At 44.5% G+C, this 18614-nt stretch overlaps 1 long non-coding RNA gene across 1 annotated transcript; it reads right to left on the bottom strand.

The window, feature by feature from the left end:
- Positions 1-319: 319 nt before the first annotated feature.
- Positions 320-5183, bottom strand: LOC112544653 (uncharacterized). Its single transcript, XR_003087997.2, has 4 exons — positions 5056-5183; positions 2571-2761; positions 1379-1519; positions 320-945 (listed from the first exon to the last, which is right to left on the bottom strand). It is a non-coding gene; the product is annotated as an uncharacterized LOC112544653 (long non-coding RNA).
- Between the last annotated feature and the right edge of the window lie 13431 nt (positions 5184-18614).

The following is an 18614-nucleotide window of genomic DNA, read 5'->3' as shown; positions in this document are numbered from 1 at the left end:
GAAATCATGTAAACAATTAATGTAAAAAATCTTGTAATGAAATCATGTAAAAAATTCACAGTTTTATATATTTTCAAAACAACAAATCTAGTAACATTCCTTATTTGCTTTTGTTATATTTATATATTTACTATTTTAAAAATCAAATCAGATATTAAACAGAGGAAATCTGAATAATGGAAAATAACAATTTGGATTAAATCACAATCAAAGGAGAATGTTTCAGAAATGTAGTGTGATGAGTTGGATCACAGAGAACCCCTTATGACTGTCACCTGATGGGCTGATCATACCACTGAGCCTGCCTACCTGCCCTCTGGGGTGCCCCAGGACCCTGTTCTGCTGAGCCAGAAGCTATGGTCTCCTCCATCAAATAGGCACACAGAGTTGGGGGTCACAGCTCCCGAGCATAGCAATATAGATTTTGATAACTGCTCAGGTCTAGGAGCACAACCCCAATGGGACCAAACCCCCAAATAAATCCATTTTACTCTGCATAACAGTTTTACATAGAGAAAGCTCATTGAATTCATTCCCTTTATCAAAAAAGGAGACTTCTTCTAGGTAATAATTAATTACATTAAGTTTGATAATAAAATCACTTGTTTATTATTTATAAGTGGGATTTAAGTGGTTGCAAATGACTACACAGATCAAAGTAAGCTACTAAACTAAAATACAACATGCCAGCTAGGCCTAGGTTTCTAAGATAAATAGTTGAATCATAATTTCTCACAACAGTTCTTATTTCAGAGAAAGTTATTTAGGCCAGAGTTGATTTTTTTCTGAACTGGATCGAATAGCTTCTCCCCTCATCAGAGTTCTTTTCTTTCCAGCTTCTACTGAGTTGGGGAGCAGTCTGTGAAGCCAATCATAATTTGCTTCCCATTTCTTAAATAGAGTTTTCCCAGGGCATGAAGTATTTGTCCCATTCCTCCTTCCCTGCTGGAAAAATACCAAATTCAAGATGGATTCCAGCACCAGATGGCATGGTCACATGTCTTGATAGGACCAACCACAGTTTAGGCTTACAGAAAAAAAAGGCTATTCACAAAGCCTTGTCTTGAGCATTGGGCTATTAAGTTCCATAGGTACCACTAAAGGATTTTACTAGATGATCTAGATTAACAAACAAGTTTACACTTTATATTTCAAACTTCATATAAGAAAAATACATGTACATAAATAGAATATATGCATTTAGCAAATTATAGTCTTTTGAATTATAGGTTACTTGCCCTATTTGGCATAAAATATATTCAAGTTATGAATATTCATATTCAAAATGACATTTCCATAAAAATCTGAGTCAGTATCATACATAGGATATAATTGCATGCATTTAAGATGCTTCAAATATATAAACAGCTAATATTACCTTGACTTGAAGAGTTACACAAAGGAAAAACTGTGACTAAGTATTCTTCCTTCTCCTTACACATTATCGACAGTCCGATAAACAAGAATTCTGGGAAGAGGTCACCTCAATAGACATAATTTCAAGTTGTTCATCATGATACTGGAGTTTTTCCATATTAATGAAAGACAACAGTTGGCTTCATTAAATTATAGTTAGTGCATTAACTCCAATACATAATATTGTTAGATAGCATACATGCTCTTGTTCTATCATTTAAATATTTGTATTTTATTGGCTCAGACTTAATTTTATTTGAGTCAGTCTATCTGAATGTGTTTGACCTAATACAAAACTATCATTTTATTACTTACAATCTCCTGTATTTAAAAAAATTGGAAGATACTAAGATTGGGAAAGGGAACTATCATGAATTAACTTTTGATCATCAGTGAGGAAGAGGCATCAGAAAGAGACCTTTTCATCTATTTAGTGGATCACACTGTAGTCTAAGAGGGGAGGGTTAGCTCAGTGGTTTGAGCATTGGCCTACTTAAACCCAGAGTTCTGAGCTCAATCCTTGAGAAGGGCCATTTAGGGATCTGGGGCAAATCTGTCAGGGATGGTACTTGGCTCTGCTGTGAAGGCAGGGGACTGGACTGAATGACCTCTCAAGGTCCCCTCCAGCTTTATGAAATAGGTATATCTCCATATGTCATATTTTCCAAGAGTTCCTGTAAATGAGGGAGACCTGATTCCCATAGATCTGTAATTCTAGAATTACTGGAAAATAACTGAAAAATCAGTAAGCCTTTTCTCCACAAATCACTTGAAATAGTCACCTTCTCACTGGCAGTATTGTGTCTTAAAGCACTTGACCATAAGATCACCTTGTTGTATTCAGCTAGAGGTAGATGGGATGTAGAGTGGCTAGAGAATGAAACATTGGACTAGGAGTCTTGACTCAGTCTGTGACCTTGAGTGTCACTTCATCTCGCTGTGCCACTATTTAAAGTAAGTTGTTTGGGGGCAGGGACTGCCTTAGTATGGAAGATTTTGCACAGTGCTTAGATCACTGCAGCTTTGGTTTAAGGAGGATATAATACAAACCACCACCAACAAAAGCCCAGGATTAGGAAGATGCTGTGGTAGGGCCTGAGGCAGTAAGATGGTTGATGCTGTGCTGGGAAAGGCCAAGATCTACAATGACTTACCGAGGGAGGTCAGATGCAGTAAGAGCTGACATCTTGAATGAGGTTGAGTAGGTAAATGAAGCAGGGTCCATGTTTAGCAAGCAGCCATAGCTGGAAAAGTGCAAACCATTCAGCAGCCTAGGAACCCAAAACGAGCCAGGTTGACAATTCAGCAAAACTCTTACTCAGACTAGCCAGCAGGAAGTGAAGACCTGAGGGGAGAGGCGAAGAAAGGTGAATTCTAGTCAGATTCTAATATCATATTGATCAACATGGTACCTAAACACCACATTCAGATTTTAATGTCCCTAGAGATGGATTTCCCAATTTGAGTGTTTACATTTGGGGGGTAGATTCAAGGACAATTAACCCAGGTAACCCAAAACCAAATCAAGGAACACATTTTCCATACAATGGGAGACCAACAGTTTTGTCCATTCCCAGTCAGTCAGTCAAGCAAGCAGCCTTGTAATTAGAAAGGACGGGAGGGGCGAAATGCAGCACTGCAGTAAGCATGTATGACTCTAGTAGAAATAAATAGGAGTCCTATCCACTTCTAAGGACTTAATGTGGTCCAAAGAGTGAAAGTGAACAAATGACACGTTGTATAGCAAATGATATTGTCCTTGTACCTTAAAACAACAGTTTCAATTCTTTAAAAAAAGAACTCCAGAAAATAGAAAGAAATGTCAGAACAGTGCACTGGTAGGGAGATTATTTTTAGAGTTATCTGATCTTTTATGTAGAGGGAAGCATACCCTCAGAGTGTTATGAGAATTGTCATTTTTCTGCAGTCTTCAGCAAACAGACTAATAATCAGTTTCTCCCTTCACCTTGGCGCAGTGTGCTGAAACATTGCATTATTGCCATGCAGCAGATGGGAATATTTCTCATCAGAAATGGGAAAGACAAGTTACCACTATATTAGAACAGTTAAAAAAAAAGTCAGAGTCAACCAGTGTCTGTCATATTTAATTGGTTTTACAAGATCAGGTTAGCAGTTTTAGACTGGGATTTACTAATGGTACAAATAAATACTTTTATTACTTTTTTTTTAAAGTGCAACTAAGCTTATGCTGTGGAACACAGTCTGGATTCAATATGGAGAATAAATAAATACTAAGGATGGTGTGAATTGTATTAATATTACAGAAGCCACAGTCAGGATCACCAGCTTGGTATACTACATGCTATGGACTATGAGAGCTAGCCATGTTGTTCTGTAACTTTAAAAACAAGTGCTCCTTAGAGACTAATGAAAATATATAGAATCATTATATTTGTTAGTTTCTATGGTGCCACAGGACTCCTCATTTTTACAAGCTATAGAACAGATGATGGTTCCTGCCAAACCAAAGAACTTACCCAATATAGGCTCAATTTGGAAACAAATCTGATCAAATTCAGATTTTTGTATAGTTTATTGCAGAATGCAAGGGGCCCAGTTCCTCTCTGTAGGTATAAGAGAATGTAATTTCCCCCACATTGTGTCTCTGGGAGCCGCCTAGCCCAAAGGGAGATTTACAGAGTCCATTGCCCCATCCCTTTTTCCTCTGGAGTTCTGCCATGGGGAGCAGCGTACATTTACAGCTGGGGCTCTGTGGGGGCTTTCGGGCAGAGACTGCAAAAGGAGGTGCTGAATCCACACTGCAGCGGTATTAGCTTGACCCACAGTCCCTTCCTTTCTCTCCAAGTGGCAGCAGGGCCCTCATTTCCTTTAATAGCAGAAGGGCAGTGTCACAAAGATTTGCAAAACAGATCTGCCTCAAACAAAAACGTGTGTGCTCTGCTTAATTTGCATTTAAACAGAATCATGGAGCAGGAAGGGAGACAAAGGGAGTTCAAACAGGTGGGAAACCAGCAGGGAATCTCTTTACATATAGACACTGTCTCCGGGATCCCAGCTGGGGACTCAAACCATAAAAAAGGAGAAATAAATACCTCTCTTCTCCCTCCCTGCCCATTGCATTCATAGCACCTAAAGCTACATGACAAATGAAGTATTTTCTAGATTCTGGGGAGAACGGGGTCCTGACCTAAGAATTTTGCTCAGTAAGTTTGCTAAATCATGGTGAGAAAAACTTTGTTTTGTATTTAACATAATTTGTCAAGCAAGGCACCAGTTGCATTTTACCTCTGTTTTTCTTGTAACCATTTTTACTTGTATGCCTCATTACTTGTACTCACTTAAAATCTCTCTTTGTAGTTAATAAACTTGTTGCACTGTTTAATCTAATCCAGTGTGTTTTAAATTGAAGTGTCTGGTAAATTCCATGGGGGCGGGGGTTTACAATATGTGCATATTACTTTCTATTAAAGTAATACAGACTATATGAATGAGTATTGTCCTGGAGATAGCTTAGCAGTACAGGACATGCATTTTGGGGAGGAAATTAGGACTTGAGGATGTACTTGGGGTGACTCTGCAATATAAACAAGGCTGGTAAGAGTCAGATCTAGTTGGCTAGCTAGAACTCACACACAGACACAACAGAGTGTGACTTACATTCTGGAGGCTGTTTGTGAGTAGTCCAGGCTGGTGGCTACAGCAGCTAAGCAATATAAGGGGCACCCCAGCTGAGAGGGCAGGGATGGTACAGCTATTCTTCTTGTACTTTAAACTGGCTGCAGACTCAGGTACCAAGCACTTTGATTACTCTCTGGTTCCATTTTGAAGCTTCTCTTTGTGACCAAGTGTTCTAGAAGCGTTTAAAAAAAAGAAGGTCGAGGTTCTGCCCTCATCATGAGACTCTAGCTGCTGAGACTGTGGGCCTTAATCCAGTCCTGCTGCCCCATTCAGAGGGAATAATAAGCCACGAGTTTCTAGGTAAATTTAGGCATACCTTGGCTAAATTAAATAGATAGAAGAAGTGCAATCTCTCGGTAAGATTGGATTTTCAGCCCTTCAGTCTTGAAGCTCTGTTTCTGACTTCTTCAGTTTGTCAACATCTTTTCAAAATGTTAACACCAGAACTAGTCACAGTAATGGTCTCACTAATGCCATAAACAGAAGTAATGCCACCTCCCTACTCCTGAAGTCTCAACAAGACCTGCCAGTGATCGCTATAGCTAATCATACATCTGCGCGCAAAGAGGTGGAAAACAAGGAACACCTCTTGGAGACAATTCAGTTTCTTTCCCAGCCTGACCTCTCAAATGGCTTCCTTCATTTGTATCAAGTTCTGCTTCATGTTCATCTACACAGCAAGTAGGCCGTCATTCACACCCTATAGGCTGTGTCCAGACTGGCCAGTTTTTCCGGAAAATCAGCGCTTTTCCGGAAAAATGTGCCAGCTGTCTACGCTGGCCGCTTGAATTTCCGCAAAAGCACTGACGATCTCATGTAAGATTGTCAGTGTTCTTGAGGAAATACTATGCTGTTCCCGTTTGGGCAAAAGTCCTTTTGCGCAAAACTTTTGCGCAAAAGGGCCAGTGTGGACAGCTCTGATTTGTTTTCCGCAAAAAAGCCCCGATCGCGAAAATGGCGATCGGGGCTTTTTTGCAGAAAAGCGCGTCTAAATTGGCCACGGACGCTTTTCTGCAAAAAGTGCTTTTCCGGAAAAGCGTCCGGGCCAATCTAGACGCTCTGTTCTGAAAATTCTTTTAACGTAAAACTTTTCCGTTAAAAGCATTTCCGGAAAAAACATGCCAGTCTAGACGTAGCCGGTATACTACAAACTCCTAAAGAAATCCAAGATCAAGTTGAAAGAGGGACTTCCCAAGTGCCACCTATAGACTCTGGAATCACCTAAAGCAGTGGTCACCAACCAGCAGATCAGGATCTATTGCTAGAGCTTGGAGCCTTTGACAGGTGCTCTTGACTGGTTTGGCTAAGAAGGTATCAAGCACAGCACTTCAGCTTCCTGCCTCCCCCATTGCTGCATAACTCCTGCCCTTTGTTCTCCTCTTCCACCCTGTATTCCATCTCCACCGAAAGGGGGTGGCGGGTATAACAGGGATGGAGTTTTCTGGCTGCTTTGAGAGTAGTGCAGGGCAAGGGCAAGAGTGAGCCTGCTTTAGCTTCACTGCACCACCACACAGGAGCCACCTGTGGTAAGTAGTGTCCAGCTGGAGCCTGCTTCCTGAATCCCTGTCCCAGTCATGTACCCTCTCCTGCACCCCAAGCCCCTGCCAAGAGCCCCCCTACACCCAAACTCCCTTACAGAGATTCACCCCCTCCTGCACCCCAACTCCTGCCCCAGGCTCAAATCAGAGCCCTTCTCACACTCTAAATCCCTTAGCCCAAGACCAAAGCCTGCTCTCCAACCCTCTGCCCCTGCCTGATGAAAAGGAGGAAGGGATGGAGTGAGCAGGGGTGGGGACTTGGAGGAGGGGCACAAAGGAGGTGGGGCAAAGGTATTTGGGTTTGAGGTAGATCCTGGATGGCACTTAAATTCAAAAGGTGATCTCATCCTGTAAAAGTTTGGAGACCCACTGACCTAAAGCAACTGATGTGCTATATTCACATTGCATGTACCAATTACAGTCATCTGCCTTTCTTGGTTTCACACCAAGAGGTATGGATTTTTCTGGACCACAGAGACAATTGTTCATTGTAGCTCAGTGACTGAAATTCAGGTTTGGCTGTGGAGGGAGCTGGAAGAGGTCTACATTAGCGGCTTTTGAACTGTGTGAAAGCACCTGATTTAGATGCAGAATGTCTTTGAGAAGTCTGTTACTTGCTGCTAATGAATCATTACCTGGTGGAGTCTCTTGTCATCGGAATATGGTTGGTATTTATCAGATGGGCCCAAATCCCCTTAAAAAATTGGGGAAATTCAGATTTAAAGCTTGTGGTGCACACACACACACAAGCTTGTGGTACACACACACACACACACACACACACACACACACACACACACACACACATCCAAAGCCCTTTCAGACTTTGTGGAAGTTTGGGTCTAGATTTCAACTTTTCCGCTAAGACCCATTAATAAGAAGAATGCTTCAGACCTATTTAAGTCATGTGTCCTTGATCCTCAGTGACTAAATCCAAAGGCATTGAAATGCATCTCAGACACATTATAATGCCAAGAATTAATTCAGTGTTGCATGCAATGCCCTGTGCATAGACTGTGAAAGTTGAATTTCCACATGAGTCTGAAACTCATACCATCCACAGATAAGTTAAGCAGCCATCCAGCTGTACCTATATCATAAAATGTGTTTGGAAAGAAAAGGAGGAAAACCTCCACATCACCACACCACCAAGGTCCAAGTGCTTGCAATTCACCTTGCATTTTAAGATACTGCATGTCCTATGCTTCCAGACATTTTCACTGCAGTTTAATAGGCCTGCAAATTAATTCTATCACCGTAATTTGAATAGTTGTTGAGATGGATTCAGCGAGGGGGAAAAGCAGCAATCCCCCTCAGAGCCTCATAGAAATTGTCAGCAACCTTGAACCACACAGAATTTCCTTTAATTTCAGTAAAGGCACCGTTAAAAAAGCCAGGTTCCCATATTTGAACAATTTGGATTCCTTACACCATTTGTCTAGCTTTGCTTTCCTTCCTTCCCCACAGTCTATTTGCTAGGTACTATTTCAAGGAGACAATAGCTAGATAAATGCATAGCCTCCAGCTTTCAACAAGATGCATGCACGATGAACATTCCACAGCATCCAAAGCAGCACTTTACACAACACGGAGATATGAGCATCCTCTCACATTCCTTTTCATGCTTCATGTGATTTTATTTCAGGCGTATCATTTTGTAATGTCAATAAACAACGCTACTACTATCAATCACATTTAAAGCAAAAATTTTATTGCCATTAGGAACACATTAGCTTTCTAGGATGGCAGGATCTATTAGCTAGAATGTGAAATCTTTACTTAGGATGAACAGCACCTTACATAAAAATCGTTGACATCAGTAGTACCCCATGTGAAAATGAAGGAAAAAGTCAGGGGGAAGAACAAGCTTCAGAGATTTAGCAAACTGAATTATGTTGCCCAATAAATCTCATGCACTTTAGTTTCCAATTATCTGTCAGGGCTCAAAACGTGGGCTGCCTGATCCAGTGGTTGAAGCCAGGAGCAGAATTGGGGTTGGGGTCACACCAAGGGTCAAAGGTAAAGTCAACAACCTAGGTCAAAGCAAGGAACAAGGCCTAGGGACAAGAACAGGGATGAGATATGGTAACAGGAACAAGAAGCAGGAAATAGGGAAAGACAGGAAAGACCTAGCAACCAGCTGCTCAGAAGGAGAGAGACAGGAAAAAGGAGGCGACTGGAACAGGAAGCTTCATACCTAGTGGTGTCCAATCACATGCCTCTTGTTAGTCATCTAACCCCAATGTGTCAGTGGGTGTAACTTCTAGTGTCGGGATATTAACATCTGTTTCCTCATCAGCCCTGATAATGCAGTGGTACAGCAGGTAGGGCTCCTACTCAGCTGGCCTGGCCTGAGGCCCGTAGCCCCAATATTATCATCCTATCCCTGTAATGATGTCTCTGGGAAGAAAATTAGATGGAGTTTTACTTTATCCCATTCAACGATAATGTGGTCAAGCAGAAACATGCAGACATATGTCCACCCATTGGGTGATTTTTCAATTACATGTGCCAGCTGCCTGGAGCGTGGGTGTGTGGAGTGACTGCCTTAACTCAACTGATTTAATATATGGGCGGAAGAGGAGTATGAGACACAGAGCAGGGAAGTAGCAGTAGGGTACACAGATTGGCCGGGCACTTGACCCCAGCTGTTTTGCTGAATGTGGCACTACGTCTTCAAATTGCTTTTTCCCATCTTCTAAGAGTACACATCATTTAATATATTAAACTAGAAACCTGGTGTCACTGTGTGTAGGTAGGCTTCACCTCTGGAGATCCCTTTCCAGTCCCCCACCTGCCCATACCTCAGCATCTCTTTGGGTGGGACCCTACATGCCAACCACCCTTCAAATGGGGTCTCCTGGTCGCCAACCAGATTACCACAAAGGCCTAATAGGCTGGCACCTGCCAGTGTTTCCTTTAAGGAGCTTATAGGCAGTAACATTATGCATAGACTGGGAGGCAGCTGCTTCAAAACAAAGTCTGTTTTATTTGTCCAGAAGATGCAGAGCTTAGAGAAATGGAATATGAAACAAGAGCGGCATAATCTCTTCTTTGCACTTGGCAGCCCCTTAACTCCCCTAGGTAAACACAATTCAGCCTTGAAACGTCCCACTCCCTTCTGACTTCCTCTCCTGCCCCTTCTCTTGGGGCAGCCTGCTGCTGCTGACCCCATCTGTATGCTGCTGCTAACAGTTCCCCCCTCCCTCGCTGTAGGGTGGATCTTTTAATGATTCAGTCTTTTTTGATCTCTAAGTTCTTAGCACTGGCAAAACAACCATGTCACCAAGGTGGGGTCTGAGAAGTCACCCCTGCACAGCTATAAACTGAGCTATTATGTTTGGGTGTTTGCCGGAATGTTTCTTATCTAGGCCATTGTTTTACCTTTCCTGTGTGGCTATTAACAACCCCTTTTGATCTAACTCTGTAGCCAGGAACACATCATAAACACAGCATTTCTATCACTATCATAAACACAGACATTCAAGCAAAGTGATACCATCATTCCTAGTTCTCCACCCTTGGTATCCCAGGGTGTGTACCAACACATTTTTCCATCAAGTGCAGGGTGACCATTTGTCCCATTTTGGCTGGGACAATTCCTTTTTAAGCCCTGTTCTGGCCACTCTAACTTTTGGGGCAAAAAAGTTTCAATATCAAATGGGTCAAAGAAGAAGTGTAGTGCAGAGGAATATGGCGTGGAGCAAATAGCAATGTCAGCTGGTGTCAGGGTGTTGAGTGGGGAGGCAGATCTTGGGCAAGTAGCAACACCAGCCCCAGGCTTTAGGTAGTATGTCCCTTTGGCTCCACTCATCTGAAAAAGTGGGTTGTGCCCACAAAAGCTCATTTTATATATAAAAATCGGTTAGTCTCTAAAGTGCTACAGGACCACTGGTTTTTTTATGTTTTTGGGGAAATATGGTCACCCTATCTAGTATGAGTGTCATTGCTGGCCTGAACTCTGTCTGCCTCCTGTGCAGGGAGAGGGGCTTGGGCAAGCAGCTTGAGCTAGCCGTGTGTGTGTGTGTGTGTGTTTGTGTGTGTGCGCGCAAGACACACACACACACACACACACACACACAGACACACACACACACACACACACCAGCTTCATGCAGCATCCTGCTTTCCCTCTGGAAGACATGGTCATCCTAGTCAAGAGGATTTTAAATAATTTTTTCAAAATAGTCTGAATAATTTCCCTTTGCATCAGCCCTAGAATACTTTGTAAGCTGTCTGACACTTTATGAAGGTCAACATTTTCTGTTGATAGAATTCCACTGAAGTTGGTGTTAATCAACAGAAAAGCAGGCTCCATATTTCTCTGGGCTATCCCATAATGAGATGCCTCTCCTGAGAAGTGGACTTACTAAGTATAGCGAGTCTTTAGTTCTTATAAGAGTCTGAAGGTGTGTCTAGACTGCAGGCTGTTTTTGAAAAAAGTGGGCTTTTTTCAAAAAAAAGTTACCTGCGTCTAGACTGCCTCTGCATTCTGTCAACAGTAACTCGAAGGAACGTGGTGGTTTTATCAACAGTGGTAAACCTCGTTTTATGTGGAATAACTATTTTTGACAGAGATCTGTCGAAAAAAGGTATGTGTAAATGCAGGGAATTTTTTTTTCCCAAAATAAAGACCTCCAGGAAGAAGTCCTGGTGGACAGTCCATTCTTACATGCTGAGCACCTCTATTGTTTTTGTCCGCAGTCACTTAAAGGCACATGCACCTAGACAGGTATTGCTGTCCGGAAGCAAGCCAGAGCACCCATGCTAGCCATGTCCAAGCCTCAAGGCCCCCCTGGCCCTTCTCAGGACAGTGAAGAGGACCCACCCAGGGGCTCCAAAAGGTGGGCACCAGCCTGGTCAGGGCCTGAAATAAATCTCTTGCAGCTCTGGTTTCAGAAGGAATCCCTGCAGGCCCTGCAGTCGCGCTGCAGGAACGCGGACATATATGAGTGCATGGCCCAGGACTGGCCAAGAAAGGGCATCATCCCTACACCCTGCACCAAGTGAGAGCCAAGGTAAAAGAACTGTGGCAGGGGTATGCAAAGGCCCAAGACCAGAGCTCCTGCTCTGGGACAGCCCTACAGAGCTGCCCATATTATGCAGACCTGGAGCAGATTCTGGGCGGTGGGGAAGCCCAGACTCTGCTACATCTTGTGGAGTCAGGGTTACCCCACCATATTGTGGACCAACCCCTGAGGGAGGATGAGCAGGAAGGAGGGAGAGGAGAGCTGCACCAGGAGGAAGAACAGACAGCAGTGGCCCTATCCCAGGAGCCAGTCCCCCAGACACCTCCCAGGCATCCTCAGACATGGGGGAGGGAACATCAGGTGAGTGCTTTGAAGGGTCACCACACATGGGCGGGTTGGCAGTGCAGGGGGGCCATCTGGTCCCATTGCCCCTGTGGGGTCCCTGTGATGCTCAGGCTGCTGCCCAACTCACACACAGTGTCACATGTAAAACCTCTGAGTCACCTGTCCGAAGGAGGGTCCCTTACAGAGACGGCATGCCCTCGGGGACAGCAGGTGCACACATATATGATGGTCTCCTCCTCTTTTCCTCCACAGCTGGACCCCCCCATGCAAGAGGGTAGCACCACACCTGCCCCGCCACCATTCTGGACACGTGGCACCCACAGGCACGGACCTGCTGAAAGAGCACGTAGTGGCCCTGCAGGACCTCAACAAGAGTCTTCAGCAGAGGACAAAGGCAGAGGTCGAGTGGCGCAACAAGCACCACTCCTGTTGCATGCCAGGAGCCTGCCCCCTTAGTCTCTCCTGCTTCCAAGCCCTCACAGGCCCAATAGCTGCTCTTCCCCTCTCCCCCCACTCCGCCCAGCCCAGGACTAGCTCTTGCTCCACCTGACCCCATGGCCATGGTGGTGCCAGGACACAAGGTGGCAAGACCCTGTGATCAAGAACGCAGCAGCCTACTTGAGACCCCCTCCACCCTCAAGGTTTTCAGCCAGTGAAAGAACATTTCAGTGATGTAACAAAATCTTTATTTTGGAGTGAAAGCTGTAGTTTGTATATAAACAGTAGAACAGTAAAAAACAGAAAGTTTTGTTTTAAACAATTAGCACATTTTCCTTACTGATATTGTTTCTAATAAATACCCGGTTTTCTTTGTAAACAGACAGTTTATGTATTCTTTATGGGAAGAGGGTGAGGGTGAGATATGGGTGGTCCAGGCCAAACCCCCCATGGGGGAGGCCTTGGGGAAGAGTCAGTGTGCTCCTTCAGAGAATCTCTCCCTCAGGACCTCTTGGATGCGAACACCACACTGGTGACCCTGGTGGATGGCAGCCATCCGGGGCTGCTCAAATTGCCTCCGCTCGCCACCAGCACCTGTCCCCCACCCCGGAAGGAAGGCCTCCCCTTTCCTCTCCACAAGGTTATGGATCACGCAACATGTGGCCACCACCTCGGGGATGTTGTGTTCACCTATGTCCAGCCGTGTGAGGCGGCAACAAAACCTCCCTTTTTAGGGGCCGAACACGCATTCCACCTGTATGCGAGCCTGGCTAAAATGCGTGTTAAATAGCTCCTTGCTTGCATCCTGGTGGCTGGTGCAGGGCTTCATGAGCCACGGCATCGGGGGTAGGCCACGTCAGCCACGATGCACACCAGCATCTGCACATCCTCAAGCACAAGGTCCCACTGTGGGAAAAATGTACCTGGACTGCAAGTTGCAGGCAGGAACAAGTTGCGGAATATGCGAGCATCATGCGTCCAGCCCGACCACCCGACACAAATGTCCATAAACTGTCCCCCGTGGTCAACCAGGCCCTTATAGCACCATAGAAAAATAGCCCTTGCGATTAATAAATTGGTCTGCTTGATGGAGTGGTGTGCGGATTGGGATGTGTGTCCCCATCAAGGGCTCCTCTGCAGTTGGGGAAACCAAGCCCAGCAAAGTCAGCAATGATGGTGTCCAGGTCTCCCAGACGGAAGACACTCTTCAGCAGCTCCTCATTGACGGCCCTCACCACCTGCAGAAAGAGACAATTGGACAGACAGAAACCAGGGAGTTAGACCTAAGACCTTGGGAGGAGAACCCCTCACCCCAAGACCCACCCTCCCTTTGTCAGGACTCCTCCCTCCCCCACATCAGCACAGGGTTGGCCGAGGAGCCGCCTTCCACTCCCACTCCATCCTCCACTCTCCCTTGCCCTTGCTTGGCAGTCCCCCTTTTTCAGCCCCACCACTCAGCAGGGCTTGTCCTCCGAAAGTGACTTACCTCCATCAAAACAGCCCCGACGGTAGACCTCCCCATGCCAAACTGGTGTCCCACAGACCGGTAGCTGTTGTGAGTGGCCAGCTTCCACAGGGCGATTGTGACCCACTTCTGCAGGGGGATGGCAGGCCGCAGGTGGGTGTCCTGGTGTTGTAGAGCAGGGGCAAGCCAGGCACACAGATCCTAGAATGGGGCCTTCCGCATCCGGAAGTTGCAGAGCCAGTGGTCGTCGTCCTAGAGCTCCATGACAAGTTGGTCCCACCAGTCCGAACTCGTCTCATGCCTCCAAATCCTCCTGTCCTCAAAAAAGTTTGGGGGCAAGGGCAGAGCTCCTGCATCCCCGACAAAGGTTTTGTAGCTCTGGAGGAACTGCTGTGGTGTCCAAGAAAGCAGGGCAACCAGAGCAAGCACTGTAGCAGCTTTGCTGTCCCTCTAGGACAGGGTTTCCCAACCTATGGGTTGGGATCCAAATATGGGTTGCCATTACATTTCAAGAGGGTCACCAGGTGTCTCCCCATTCACACATTTTTTGAATTGCCCTGGGTCACCTAGTCTTCCTGAATTGTCAAAATGGGTCCCCGTCTGGAAAAGGTTGGGAACTGCTGCTCTCGGAGGTATGCAAGCCAGAAGCAGGAGCAGAGCAACAGCTGTTCAGGAGGATCCCTTCAAGCATGCATCTCTGCAAAGGGCATGCAGCAGCACCAGGAAGTAAATGCTGCCCTCATGCCCTGCCAGAAGGGTGCTCCCCCCCCCCCCCACGAAAGAGCGTCCAGCAGTCTGGACACTCTTTTTTGAAAAAGCAGATCACTTTTTTGATCCACGTAATGCAATCTAGATGCTCTTTTTCAAAAGAGGCTTTTTTCAAAAGATACTTTCGAAGAAGACATGTAGTCTAGACATAGCCTGTGAGATTAAGACACCAGGCCAACAACTCCCACCGTTCTTTGCCTATCCAGCCCTTCAATTCTGGGCTGTGCATGGCATTGCAAATAGTCTGCCACTTGTGATGATCCAGTCTACAACTCCAAGGCTCATGATCTTGCAGTTGTGGGGGAGAGAGGTATTTCTCAGAATTCATGGAAATGAAAGATGAAATATATCTGGTAATTTCTTAAAAAAAAAACCACACCAAAAAACAGTCTGGAACTCTGGTGCTTACTACTGTAAGAATGAAATCCTTGGGAAAGCAAAACAACAGCATGTGAGTGAGTTTTTCACAATTGCTCTATATTTTTATAGATAAAAGTAAAATAAATGAAGGCCCTGCTCCTGTAGGTGTTTATTCACAGATAAAACTTTGCATAGAGGACTGCGGCCTGGGACTCCTCAAATGAGATGTATAAACAGAAAAGATGAACCCCTTTGCCAAAAATACAATCTTTTATAAAAATACCCCTTTTTATATACTCCTACCACAGAGACAAAAGCACTTCTCTATACTCTATGCAAAGAGATGTTTTGCATAGAAATTGGGATTTTAACATTTCACTTTTTGGAAAACCTGTTCCCACTTAGGATGATACAGGGAGATATTTTATTTCTTGACATTTCATGTTTTTAGTGTACGGATTGTTTGCTTAGGCAGACAAGAATGGCAGTTGTTGGCTAGCCAAGTCTTTTTCATAAGACTATTTTCCATGCTTCTTCAAATGAACACATCAGCTAAACTATGAATTTAAAAACAATCAGCCCAAAATAACTGACAAAAGCATCAGAGACTGAAATCGTGTGTCATGCTAAAGTTTGATGCTGTTGCTGTCAATGTATCCTGCCAGGGCAGTTCATGGTTTTTAGTCAGGACTAAATTCACTTAAAAGAATAATTGTCAGGTATATTTTATTTACACACAGTTTCTTTTAAGAAGGAATCAGATGGTGAACTTTAACATGAAAAATTGTCAATTTGTGAAACACATTGCCTTAGAGCCATATACAGCTTTTCTGTTCTCACACATCTCTCCTGTTGACAGTTATGCAAATGCAGTGATCTCCTTGACATTGAACAGCCAGAGGACAACATGAGCCCCTTATAAGTAGAACAAGGATTTAAAAAAAAAATATCAAACTGAGGGATAGTGTATAGAGTTAACATTCTTAGGCATATTCTAAGGGGTAGTGTATAGGGTTTACATATTCTTAGACTTTTTTGTCATTTGAAGAAGTGGTATGTGTCCACAAAAGCTCATGATACTATCTATATATTTTTGGTTAGTTTACAAGGTGCTACAGGACCATTGTTTTTAAATATTCTTAGGCAGTATCTCTAGTGGTTATCCAAAGCAACTATTGTTAGCAGCCAGTCCCAGCCCAGAATACTCCCATGATTACCTGCCTTCAGACTCTTCATTGGAATGTCTGCGCTGTACATCATGCACTTTCGATATATGCATCAGCTGACATTTACCATTCTGTCAGGACAATGAAGCTCTCCTGTCAAGCTCATGCTGTTGCTACTGCAATGAGGGAATTAAAAAAAAATCAAAGGGGGTCTGTAACAGGCCATGACTCGTCACCATGGCGCCTCCTGCTGGTCTCCACAGGGAATTAGCTCTTCAGCTTCTGAGTGCCTTTTGCTGGCTGATGTCTCACCTCAGCTACCTGTCTTCTGCGTGGTTCAGGCCCCATGTCCTGACCCAGACCATAGTGCCCTTGCCTCACAGTCCCGCCCTATGGCAGTGCCCCTACACTCTGGGGTCTTCCCCTCCCAGGGAACACCAACTCCTATAACCTACCTTGCCTCAGTGGCCCACTGTCAGTCATCATGTAGCCCCTTACCTCAGGGGCAAACTGCAGTCTAACATGGCCACTCATCATTGGCAAGGGGGGTAGATCTGCTGCTTTCTGCAGCTCTAGGACCCTCAGAACTTGAGAGCAAGGCCTCAGCCAGCGCTTCCTACCCTATTTAGACTCAGGTACCCCCTGTATCTTACCAAAGCAGCCATGTCTCTCTTGTTCCACAGCTGGAGTAGAGAGAGTATTTTCTCCTCCTCCCTAGGAGTCCCTATTTATACAGTCCCAGCTGGGCCCGAATTGACTGCTAATGCAGCAGCTGCTTGCTGTATAACCCTAGCCCTCTCCCAGGGCTGGATTTAAACCTTATATTCTGCCTCGTTTGTGTGCTTTGGTTTATTTGTTCAATAATCTGTTTTGTTCTGTTTACTGTCTCTTATCACTTAAAAATGACCTTTCATAGTTAATATATTTATTTTTTGTATATTCTAAAATCCTGTTTGTGCAGCTCATAGCTGGGGGTGGGGAAGCTGTGCCTATCTTCCTCCACATTGAAGAAGGAGGCAAATTTTATGAGCTTATGTTGCATAGCTCTTTCTGCAGTGCAAGACAATATGATGTTGGGTTTACACTTCAGAGAGTGTATCACCTGAGGGCTGGGCAATTCCCTGAGCTGAATCCTCCCTCACACAGCTGATTGCAGACTCTGTACAATTCTACAGTTCAGAGGATCCCCACCTGTGTGTGCTGGAAAGTGGCTTGAGAGTCTGCCATAGCAATAGGAAATAAGGGGAACAGAGGCTTGCAGTACAGGCAGTTTCTGTGGGACCCCAGCATATCAGGTGGCACCCTGGAAGAAGGGTCCAAATCATCTCAATTACCGTATTTTCCGGCGTATAGGGCGACTGGGCGTATAAGACGACCCCCTATCTTTTTAATTAAAAGATAGGGTTTCATCTTATACCCCAGCGCCCCTCCGCCTCCTTTGCTCCCGGTGTCCCTGGTCTGCTGGAGATGGTCCCCAGCAGACCAGAGGCACCGGGAGCAAAGCCGCAGCAGCTTTGAAAGCCTCGGGGGAAGCCGGCAGCCAGGCATCCCAGGCGTGCCTGGGCTGCCCCCCCGCCGGAGCCCCTCCGCGGCTTTGAAAGCATGAAGTGTGTAAAATGCAAGATAACATGCTTGCCCCAGAGCATTGGTATAAATACACTGGCCAGTGTATTAGAGGAAAGCCAAGGTTTCATTCACCTCCTAAGCCCTCCTACCCACCTGTACAAAGAATATCTAAAGTCTTTGAGGTGCCTGTTCTCATCACAATGAAGTAAACAGGCCCACAATTTGTTTCAAGACATTCATGATGCAAATAAAACTCATTGATCATTCTAGGCCAACATGGAACCAGATAATTAAGCTCAAAATAGGAAGAAAAAAAAAGGATTGATCGTTAATTATTGTGTGTATTTTTTTTTAAAAAAAAAGCTTAAGCCAGATTAGATTTATTCTTCTGTATAGCTAGCTCCTTTGCCAATTTTAAAATGAGCTTGTATTAGTCAACAGATCACTTTCTGGTTAAGAATGTAATAACGCTGTATATTTATTTTCAATATAATTTATAGCCTTCGGTTAAAGTGTAGGATGAACCATTTTTCACTTTCGGCAGAGTCTTTTTCTGGTCTGACAAAAGATAGCACAACATTTCACTAAACCAAGACTGGAACTGTCATAATTAGAAAATCTAATATTAAAAGATGTACATTCTGAAAATGGCAGCATCTACTGGAAACTGAATTGTACGTGAGCAGAGATCACACAAACTTCCTCAAAACACTTGTACTTTATCACCTATGTATCCTGATCATCTGAATTAAAGAAAGCTGCTCTTTCCAGAGATGTTATGGATGGCATCAGATGTTGCACCATGTGTCAGCCCAAGCTGTTCTGGAGAATACTGCATTGGAATATAATTTATTTCTTAATCTCTTGTTGCTCCTTATCTCCTAGATGTATGTTTGACCAAAGTGTCTAGGGCACCACCAGG

This window comes from Pelodiscus sinensis, chromosome 1 (genome assembly GCF_049634645.1).
Source record: "Pelodiscus sinensis isolate JC-2024 chromosome 1, ASM4963464v1, whole genome shotgun sequence".
In the NCBI taxonomy this organism is placed as follows: domain Eukaryota; kingdom Metazoa; phylum Chordata; order Testudines; family Trionychidae; genus Pelodiscus; species Pelodiscus sinensis.
The sequence above is the reverse complement of the archived record's forward strand: the minus strand, read 5'-3'. Positions and strand labels throughout refer to the sequence as shown.